The sequence below is a fragment of the Prionailurus bengalensis genome, unplaced genomic scaffold (genome assembly GCF_016509475.1).
Source record: "Prionailurus bengalensis isolate Pbe53 unplaced genomic scaffold, Fcat_Pben_1.1_paternal_pri Un_scaffold_51, whole genome shotgun sequence".
Lineage (NCBI taxonomy): Eukaryota > Metazoa > Chordata > Mammalia > Carnivora > Felidae > Prionailurus > Prionailurus bengalensis.
This window is the reverse complement of record NW_025091155.1, coordinates 440,126-451,695: the sequence shown is the minus strand read 5'-3', so window position 1 is coordinate 451,695 and position 11,570 is coordinate 440,126. Positions and strand designations below refer to the sequence as shown.

Sequence of the window (11,570 nt, the reverse complement as noted above, 5' to 3'; positions counted from 1 at the left end):
CAGGTGAAATACAGAAAGACTCACACAGGGCTGAAGGGTAGTATAATTCCCAAAGTGGCTAAAAGAGCACCATGGTGGGAGGGAGGCATGTGGAAGACTGAAGACAGAAAGGGCAGATTCTGCCTCCAGTGCCTTGGTAACTGTTATGAGCTAATTGCCTCGGTAGCTGTTTTAGTTCTTTCTGATCACACGTCTGTCATCTACTATCTCCCCTAGAGATTGTTGGTCTCAATGATTCCTCAGTGTCAAATGCTCAGTTTCTTTGAGATAATGAGTGAAATGTACAAGAGTGGTGAAAGCAAACGCTTGAAAATGTCTTTGAGGGATGGTTTAGTTTTACATCTGTAAACAGGTTTACTAAATATAAGTATGTATATATAATGGCATCTTGAAGGATCCTGTCAGTACAGCCATTCCAGAAGACAGCAAGTATTATTTGTTAACCCATGTACCTCACTGATAGCCACTTCTCTCCCTTCCCTAATTTGAATTGTTAGTTAGGAATGCCCCTGGAAACAAGTATTTCTTTAGAACAATTTTAAAAGTATAATTTTAGATAGTAGGTGTGCTCTGTCACGTGTTCAGTGTTAAAACACTGTTCAATGGCAAATGCTATTTACTATTATGGACACTTAAAAAAATGTATGTCATTTAGGAATGATTTAGGGAAAAAGTAAATGTATTTGTGTTTTTTACTCTTCACAGGACTAATGAGAGACTGTCAGAGAGCAATACAAAACTTCTTGTGGAGAGACAGCAGCACCAAACTTTACTCAGGACCCTTACTATGAGTCCAGGCCTGGAACCACCTAATTGTGGAGATTTTGAAAATAATTTAGTGCTCAATGGAAACCTTACTCCAAGAGGAAACTTAGTGATTCCTACCTTAAACCCACTGCCGTCATATGACGACAGGGAGACTTCCTTGTGGGAGGTTAGTTATATTATCTGTTTTAGTTTGGGTTTCAGATATCGGATATAGTTGTTGCTTTTAATTTGGTGAAATTCTGAGTTGTTTAAGGAACTAACACATAAGAAGTAAAAGTCAGCATTATATGTGCTAAGAAAGAACTGAGGTAAATTATACATATATATATATAATATTATATAATATATAATATTATATATATAATATTAATATAATAAAATATAATATATAATATATTATAATATAATATATAATATATAATATTTAATATAATATTAATATTAATTATATAATATTAATATATTAATATATAGAATATATATAATATATATATTAGTCCCTTGATCTCTCATTTTTTTTTATATATGAAATTTATTGTCAAATTGGTTTCCATACAACACCCAGTACTCATCCCAAAAGGTGCCCTCCTCAATACCCATCACCCACCCTTTCCTCCCTCCCACCCCCCATCAACCCTCAGTTTGTTCTCAGTTTTTAACAGTCTCTTATGCTTTGGCTGTCTCCCACTCTAACCTATTTTTTTTCCTTCCCCTCCCCCATGGGTTCCTGTTAAGTTTCTCAGGATCCACATAAGAGTGAAACCATATGGTATCTGTCTTTCTCTGTATGGCTTATTTCACTTAGCATCACACTCTCCAGTTCTATCCACATTGCTACAAAAGGCCATATTTCATTTTTTCTCATTGCCACGTAGTACTCCATTGTGTATATAAACCACAATTTCTTTATCCATTCATCAGTTGATGGACATTTAGGCTCTACCCTATGACCCAGCAATAGCACTGCTAGGAATTTATCCAAGGGATACAGGAGTACTGATGCATAGGGGCACTTGTACCCCAATGTTCATAGCAGCACTCTCAACAATAGCCAAATTATGGATCTCTCATTTCTAAGAGATACTTTATTTTATTTTAGCGAGAGAATGAGTGAGTGCATGCAGGGGAGGGGCAAAAGGAGAGGGAGAAAAGGAATCCCAAGCAGGTTGCGTGCTCAGCACAGAGCCGAATGTGGGGCTCAGTCTCAAAACCATGAGATCATGACCTGAGTCAAAATCAAGATTTGGACACTAAAAACAACTGAGCCACCCAGGTGTGCCACAAGAGACACCTAGCATTAACTGTATTCTGTAAATATAAGTAAACTTACCCATGTTAAATTTCTTGAAAGCTTTCATTTAAATTTGATTTTAGAAAGTAAATGTTATTGCCTGGTAACCACAGGAACACTTAGATGCTTGGACTTATTTTCAGTTGGCAGTGGTTCATAAACATTTGAAAGTTTTGCTATAATCCAGTTTTTGCACCCCTGTATGTCAGTGAATGATCGTCCTCTGAACACTTAACGACATATGAATGTTTACTATTTAAAAGAATCCAGGGGGGTGCCTGGGTGGCTCAGTCAGTTCATCATCTAACTCTTGATCTCAGCTCAGGTTTTGATCTCAGGGTCATGAGTTCAAGTCCTCATTGGGCTCTACACTAAGCATGGAGGCTACTCTAAAAAAAAAAAAAGAATCCATGGTAAGTCCTTTTTATGAATTAAATCAACTTGTAACACTAAAAAGGTTAATTTCTCTTTTAAGTTAAAAGTGGTGCTATTTTCTTACATGAGAATACATCTTTAATTGCTTTCTTATTTATGTCACTCTTTTTTCTTTTTCCTTTTTTTTGACTTATACCACCTTTTTTTCTATTTTTATAAAATATCTTGATGAGTGATTGTAGAGCATTTTATAAATAGCTAAATCAAGCAAATATTTGAATTTTTAAAATGAAGCTTTTATTTCTTCAAATGAGTTCTTTGCCCCTTTGTCTTTTCTTTTTCTGGAACCCCTTGAATGCAAGTATTATTACACTGAATGTTGTCCCACAGGTCCCTTAACCTAGCCTCATTTTTAAAATTCTTTTTTCTTTTTGTTTTTTGGCTTGAATGATTTCTACTACCCTGTCTTGCAAATTGTTGATCTGTTCTTCTGCATCTTCTTATCTGCTGTTGATTCCCTCTAGTGTATTTGTCATTTCTGTTATTGTATCCTTCAGCTCTGATTGGTTCTTTTTTATATTTTCTATCTCTTTGTTGATGTTATCACTGGATCCATTCATTCTTCTCCCGAGTTCACTGAGCATCTTTATGACCGTTACCTTGAACTCTTTATGAGGTACATTACTTATCTCTGTTTCACTTAGGTTTTTTTCTTAGGTTTTGTCATGTTCTTTCATTTGGAATGTACTCCTCTGTGTCCTCAGTTTGTCTGACTTTCTATGTTTGTTCCTAAAATGGTTCCTTTCAACTTTTTCTCTCTTTCGAGTGAGTGATGCTTTTGAACAATGTACATTAATTATGAAGTCAAGGAAGAAGAGAATGTTTCTGTAAGTGTTGTATAGTCATTTTTCTTGGTGGAGCTGTGACAAGTGACACTGGGTAGGCGGCAAGTAACCCTGCTCTTCTCTTTCTAAATTCAGAACACAGGAGACAAGGAGATGGAGAGAAACTTAGTAGCTTTATTACTAATACACACTAACAAATTGGAGGATATGATTTAGGTTATGTTAGCCACTTTGGGATTCCTCCCAAATTGGGCACTTCCCCACACAGTTGTAAATTGAGAAAACAAATGCTTGACCCCCACCCCGGGGGCCGGGTGCTTACCACAGATCTGAGAGCAGACCCAAATTCATGTTACTGTGGGCAGGCACATCTTTTCAAAGAGGAGATTCAGAAACACGTAAGCACTGCTTAGCTCCTTCTCCCAAATTCACCCGTTAGGTAAGTCTCCCTTCCCATTGGGAGGGAGTCAGAGATAAGTCCACATGTGAGAAGTGAAGGTTCACCTATAATTTCCAACTGGATTTAAATTATAAATAAAGTGAATTGTGTCTTTTGTACATACCAACAAATGATGAGAGGTTAGGCAGAAGCATTCTAGAAGTGAAAGAGAAATCTGTGTTGGGTTTTAAATTTTGCTATAAATAACCACACCATGGGTTCACTCATTTGTTGATTGATTTTGATAAAACAAATTTTCTTTGGAAGGAATAAATAATGCTTTCAGGAAGAATTTCCTCAGTTTCAGCTTACTTGTTTCACCTAAAGATTTTCTCTCTCAAGTTCTCTGTCCTGTGGTTTAAAAAAATTGTGCTTGCGGTGCCTGGGTGGCTCAGTTGGTTAAGCGGCCGACTTCGGCTCTGGTCATGATCTCGCAGTCCGTGAGTTCCAGACCCGCATCGGGTTCTGTGCTGACAGCTCAGAGCCTGGAGCCTGTTTCAGATTCTGTGTCTCCCTCTCTCTGACCCTCCCCCGTTCATGCTCTGTCTCTCTCTGTCTCAAAAATAATAAACGTTAAAAATTTAAAAAAATAAAAATAAAAAAGTTGTGCTTAAAAATTGACTGCTACTAAACGGAGTTAACATAATTTCTGTTCCTTCATTTTCATTCATGACTTTAAAATTTGTAATTTAGTTAGAGAGCTACTATTGTGTGCCTCATACCTAAGCATTACTGAGCCATATGACAAAGTTTTATGTATTCATTTTCTCTGAGTTATACTTAAAATACACGTATTTTTCCTGACTATGAGGAAGTAACTGGCATAGAACTCTAGGCTTGGTAAGACCACAAGTGTATTCCTGGTCTGCATCTAGTTGGTTTCATGACCTCAGGCAAAGTACACTCTCTCTGAGCCCGTTTTGTCTATTAGGCAAATTCGGGATTTTGACTAAATTAGTGACTTTTATACCTTCAAAATAATACTTTTCAAAGCATAGAACGTAGTTTTTTTTTTTTTTTTGCATTAAACTGTATTGTGTAAAACAGAGAGAAGTAGAGCTGTGTAACTAAAGGAGAGATGGAGACTATGGCTGTGACTTCCTTGTCCCTCAATCCTGCAGTGTCCCCAACCGAACCCTAGATTTCTATGGGCAATATTTGAATGCTAACAGTTAATGAGAAAATCCTTCTAATTAAAAATCCTTTAAAAATGTTCTTTGAATTAAAATTTGCTGATATATAGTTTTTCTGTGTATAATTTTCTCACCCTCTTATATTTCTGATCAATGGAAAGGAATACATAAAAGTACACATGTGTTCTTATTCATGGATTTAAAAGCTATTTTCACCATCTAAACACAGTTTTTACCTAGATATAAACATAAAGGTCACAGAGGTAAATATTTAGGAAAAGAGCTTTTGGGGAAAAGATGCAACATTACCTTGGTAGCTCCTTAAGTCATGTCATATAAAAAACGTGGTTTATATCTTATATTGTATTTATTAATGGTAACATAAAATCGTTTGAATACAGCCTTCCCCCATCATCTGGTATTGAGTAATTAGTTTTATAAGTCTGGTATAGTCATGTTGTCCCATTCATTTTATAAGGCCTGAATATAATGCTATTGTCAAAAAAGTGTTATGGTTCCTCAAAAACTTAAAAATAGATATTCATTAATTCCACTGCTGCGTATTTACCCAAAGAAAATGAAAACACTAATTTGAAAAGCTATATGCATCCCTATGTTTATGGAAACATTGTTTGTGACAACCAAAATAGGGAAGCAACCTAAGTGTCCATGGAGAGATGAATGGATAAAGACAATGTGTAATATGTATACAATGAAATATAGCTCAGCTATCAAAAAGAATGAGATCTTGCCATTTGTGACAACATTGATAGACGTAGAGGGTATTATGCGAGGTGAAATAAATCGCAGAAAGACAAATAAATACCATCTGATTTCACTTACATGTGGAATATAAAAAAAACAAAACAAATGCACAAACAGAATCATAACTACAGAGCACAAATTGGTGGTTGCTAGAGGGGCAGTGGGTAGAGAGGTATGGGCAAAATAGATGAAGGGGAGTAAGAGGTACAAATTCCAGTTATAAAGTAAATAAGTCACAGGAATGAAGAATACAGCATATGGAATGTCGTCAATAATATTGTATTAATGTTGTATGGTGACAGAGGGTAATTACACGTACGGTAGCAAGCATAGCATAGTGTATACAATTGTCCAATCTGAATTTGTATACTGAAAAACTAGTGTAACATTGTATGTCAACTATACTTCAATTAAAAAAAGGTATTAGGGAAAACAGTCTCTGAAAATATTGGGAAACATGTCAGCCAAAACATTTGTCCTCACACCCAAATTTCTAAAGACATTGGAATCCTTATCACCACAGTGTTGATTATGTCCTGTACACTATTTTGGAGCCTGTTTGGGGCATTCAGGGAGAGGCTACCTTGTCTAAGAAAGATCTAAATAAGTACATTCTAGACAGGAACAGTTGTAATATACAGTTGACCTTTGACCAACATGGTTTTGAACTGTGTGGGTCTACTTTACTTACACATGGATTATTTTTGGATACTCTACAGTACTCTAAGTGTATTTCCTCTTCCTTCCGTTTTTCTCAATGTCATTTTTTGCCCTAGCTTATTCTACTGTACAAAACATGTATGAATCGACTGTTTATTTTACCGGTAAGGCTTCCGGTCAACAGTAGGCTATTAGTAATTAAGTTTTGGGGGGATGAAAAATTATATACAGGTTTTTGACTGTACCCCACCCCTGTGTTATTCAAGGGTCACCTGTAGTTGGAAATATTCGTACACATTTCATAAGTGGATAACCATAACTTTAATAAGTCAAGTGTTTCAAAACTTGGTCCTAATTTGGAGAAAGGAAACAAAGTTACAATTGAAAATTGTATATTGTTTTCCTTATGTCTAATGGAGAAAGTTATAAATCAGAAGCTAAGTTTGAAAACTGTTGTAACCCTCTATTTTTCCTTTCTTCAGAGATTTTCTGAAATCTTTGTGTGCATATGAAAAGAAATAAGTGTTTTAGTCCTAACACAGATAGCAAAATATTTTTACTCAATCAATCTTTTGCCAGTAGAATTTCCACATGACAGTAAGACAGTCCCACTTTCTTCATTTTATATGTGTTTAAGAGTCAGTCCTGAAAAATTAATACCAAAAGTATTCCTTCAAATTTTGTTTTTCTAAAAGTGAAAAAAATGGAAAGCCCATTTTAAGGAACAATTCATTAAGGTAAAAAACTGATTAAACTTTCATAAATTGCAGTTTTTCTAATCATTTCCAAGTAATAATTCAGTATGCAATATGATTCTTGTTTAAACTTTTTTGTACCAGAAAGATCAAACATCACCTTTCAGAGATTATACACATTCAATAGATCAATATTAATTGTGCTTTTTATCAGATTCACTTAAATAGCATTATATATATAATATACACATATTATATATATTAATATAATACACATATTATATATATAATATACACATATATACACGTATACACACACACGTATAAATGTATATATATACACGTGTGTGTGTGTGTGTTGTGCATGTATATATGTATCTGTTCTCTGTTATCTAAAAATAAATAAAATAGGTAGGAATTTATTTTATTCATGTGATAGGTTTTCTGTTTAAGCAAACCCTAACTTTGGTTTAATCTCTACAAGTATTATTTCAGGACCACATGTCCTAAGCTATATATAATTCCTACCATGTCTTATGTTTACCTTACACATTCTAAATAATTTTTGGCTTATTTCAGATGCAGCGGGAGTTGGAGGAAAGAATAACCAGAGCACTAGAAGAAGGTATGTTGCCAAAATGTATGAAGTTAGATACCATTGATTTCTGAAATAAACTATAAATAGTAAATGGCATCCCTTTCCATTGTTTGGATAATAGATACTACATTCACATTTTTTTGTACATATCTAATAAAAAATGTAAAAGCATGAGTATAATGAAGAACACACTTCTTCCTCATTTAGTCCTCATGTGTCATAGCTCTTTTAAAATCTCCCACAAGTCTAGGGGCAAGCAGGTGGCTCAGTCGGTTGGGCGAATGATTTCAGCTCAGGTGGGTTCAGGCCCCACAGAGGGCTCTGTGCTGAAAGCTCGGAGCCTGGAGCCTGCTTCAGATTCTGTGTCTCCCTCTCTCTGTGCCCCTGCCCGCTTGTGGTTTGCCTCTCTCTCAAAAATAAATTAACGTTAAAGAAGTTTTTTCAATCTCCCTAAGTCTATATATCTGTTATTATTTCTGGCGACAATCTTCCTTCACTGGTGCCATCCCTATGGAACTGTCAACCTGCACAAGTCTCAGAAAAGGTGTGCTTTATCAAATTGTTGTTTCTGCTAGTGATAGAAGACCCAAAATGCCAAAGTCGTCTTAGTAATGCTTGGTTAAGTAATTAGAGGTCATATAGCTGTCATTGACAGGTAATGGGTTTCAATCTTCACTCATTGATTTTGTCATTGCTTTTGCCCTTGGGTAAAACTTCAAATTCCTTAGCATGGAATGAAAACACGCAAATCAGTTTGCTTCTTGCCAGATGATTCAGCCTTGTCTCTCACTCTTTGCCCTACTCTGCTGCTTTGCTCTAGCACCTTGTCAAACTAAACTACTCATAATTGCACAAGTGTTCTTCCTCACTTCTAGCTCTTTGTATGTGCTTCTTCCCTCAACCTAGCATACTTTTTCCTTGTCCTTCAGGACACAGTATTGCTGTGTTTTATACCTGTCACTTACATCTGTATACTTGGCTCTGTTTGGAAATGCCTGTTTGATGTTTCCGTTTATAGTTTATGATTGTTCAGGGTGGACTGTGTCCTCATCTTGTAATTTCACCTTGTAATGAAGAAACCAGAAACTCTGACATTTATCCACAATAGCAATTAGTTCAGTGTGCAACCCTGAGCAAAATATATTTAATACTAACCTTGGGTTTCATATTGCAGTTGTACGTAGGTATTTTTCATTTTTCTTAACACTCATAAAGGCCCCAACTTTCTTTTTTTTTCTTTCTTTTCTTTTCTTTTCTTTTCTTTTCTTTTCTTTTCTTCTTTTTTTTAATCACTTGTAGTGAAAATTATTTTGGAGAAAGAAGATAATTCTTTCTTTTCCTTTTCAGGTGCTACCGAATTTGAATGAGGATCCTGTAGAACGCCTTTAGTATCTACTGATGATTCAATTCTAAATCAAGATCCAGTATGGAAAGTGTCACGAGAATATGTACAGATTTTGAACAAAAATTGTATGATTTGAAAAATAAATAGAAAAAATTTACTGGATGCTTACCAAACATTTTCATTGTTTCCCAATTGAACACACTATACGGCAAAGTCTTGATTAAAGGAAAATGTTTCTGTATCATATGTGTGTAATGAAAATCTTTATAATATTTTAAACTATGTTTCTTGGCATCTCATTAACTTTTAAGCACATTTTGTACGTGGAAACCAGCACTAGAGGGTTTTACATACATCAGACTGCTCCACTACCAGCAGTTTGAACAGCACCCAAACAACCAAGTTATCATTAATACTTCAGTACTGTTCATGGATGGCTTTTTGTATTTTCCAATTTTTATGACTATATGTGGGCCTAAAGATTTAGACATTATTTTGATGTATTCCTGCTATGGCTATTGCCAATGTTTGTACATATTACATTTTTTTTTATAGTGCCATAAAACCTATCTACAATTTTAATTGTTAACACTGACTCCTAGCTCTTTCCACATAGAGAAATAAGATTTGCCTAAGGCTTTTCACCTTTTCTATTTATTTATTTTGATTTGCTTTTTAGAAACAAAGAAGAAAAATTAGAGAGAAAAAAAAAAGAACTCACCCCCCACCCAGAGCCATTTGCAAGTAAATTGCTAATGGGATGCCTGATTCCTGTAGCATTTAAATCCTACAAGTCAGTACATTCCACATAACTACCATACAACCTTCACAATAAGAACATTAACTCTTATACACTCGACTCTTAAACAATGGGGTTAAGGGCTCTGACCCCGCCCTCCACAGTCAATAAGCCATGAACAACTTTTGACCCCCAAAGACTTAACCACTACTATTACCAATAATCTTTTGTGTATATATCATACTCTATTCTTAAAATAAAGTAAGCTACAGAGAAAAATACCATGACAAAAATTATAAAAGAAAATACATTTACAGTACTGAAAAAAAAAAATCTATGTGTAGTCAGTGCACCCATTGAAACTGTTTTGTTCAAGGGTTCAGTATAATTCTATCATTTATTCCTCATAATTCTTTTTAAGTTTGGTCACTTATCTGTAGTATACGTTATACCAAGGAAGGTCCTGCTCAGAGCCATGTATTTAATTCAGTCATATGTCTTAGTCTCTTTCACTCTAGAACAGTTCCTTTGTCTTTCCTTGACTTTCATGATTTTTAATCTTTTGAGGACTAAATTCCAGTAATGTGGAATGTCTTTCAACGTGGATTTTTCTTAGGTTTCCTTATGGTAAAATTCAGATCATACATTTTTAGCAAGAGTATCACTACAACCTACACTTTGCATCCTATCAGGTGACCTACAATTTTGATTTGTCCCCATACTGGTGATGTTAATGTTGGCCACTGGAGGTACCATCTTCCAGGTTTCCACTTTCCAATTATTTAGTATTTTATGGGGAAGTACTTTGAGACATGTAAATATCTCCTTTCTCAGATACCCTGTGCCAGTCCACCTCTTCTGCAGATGATTTGCCCCCCTGCAGGTTCTGAAAACCCACGCTGGGCTATTCTTCCCCTGTGCAGATGCCTCCCTACCTTGTTCAGTCTGTGATACTTCATTATTCTTTACCATTCACCTTTCAGGGATGCTCTCACTTGAGCTCGAACACTGTGCAGGGTGACTGTCCCACACTAATGCCTTCCCCATTCTGTCTAAGCTTCAACACCTCACTCTGGACTCCAACTCCATGCCTCTGTTTCTAGGACTGGGAACTAAAATGTTGGGGATGAGAAAGAAGAAAGGAAGGAAGGGCTCCACAGGTCTTTTATAATCAACTTGGCAAGCTCTCCAAAGCCGTTTCTCATTGGAATTGCATCGAATCGGCCAACAGTTTGTAAGGAAAGACATTTATTATACCGATTTTTCCAAACAACTAGTCTTTTAATTGTCTAAGCTTATTCCCCACAATATATTGTTTCTTACTCAAGTGTTTTATCTGCAGATTCCTTGCATTTGGTACATGCAGCGACATAAATCTATAAATAGTGGCATTTTTGTTTCCAATTCCTAGAGCTTTCTTTTTTTTTCTTTCCTACTACAAGAATGACGTTGAGTAAATGTGAGGATAGTGAGTGTTCATGTCTTCTTGAAATTGCAACATGTAACAGTAGTTTTCTATAACTATGTAGATAGTGGGTTTTTTAAAAGTGTATGTCTTTTATTAGTCTCTTAGTTTGCTCTTGCCGTTTACAACAGATCACCATCAACACAGTGCCTTAAAGCCACACGCATTTATCTCACATTTTTATGGGCCAGAAGCTAAGCAATGGCCTAGCTGGGTCCTTTGTTCAGGGTCTCACAAGGCTGTAGCCAAGGTGTCCACTAGAATGCGCTTCCCCATTTGGGTGCTTCAACGGGGAAGAATCTCCTTCCAAGCCCATTGAGTTTATTTTTAAGAGAATTTCCTTGTGACTGCATGACTGGACTCATTTCCACAGCTCTTTGCTAGCTGTCGGCTAGTTGGAGGCTTAGGTCCTAAGCGTTCCCAGACACTTGTCTTAGTCCTTTTGGGCTGCT

At 35.8% G+C, this 11,570-nt stretch overlaps 1 long non-coding RNA gene across 1 annotated transcript; it reads left to right on the top strand.

Moving 5' to 3' along the window:
- The first annotated feature begins 7,427 nt into the window (after positions 1 to 7,427).
- LOC122478336 lies at positions 7,428 to 9,076 on the top strand. Its single transcript, XR_006295944.1, has 2 exons — positions 7,428 to 7,596; positions 8,917 to 9,076. It is a non-coding gene; the product is annotated as an uncharacterized LOC122478336 (long non-coding RNA).
- Positions 9,077 to 11,570: the final 2,494 nt, after the last annotated feature.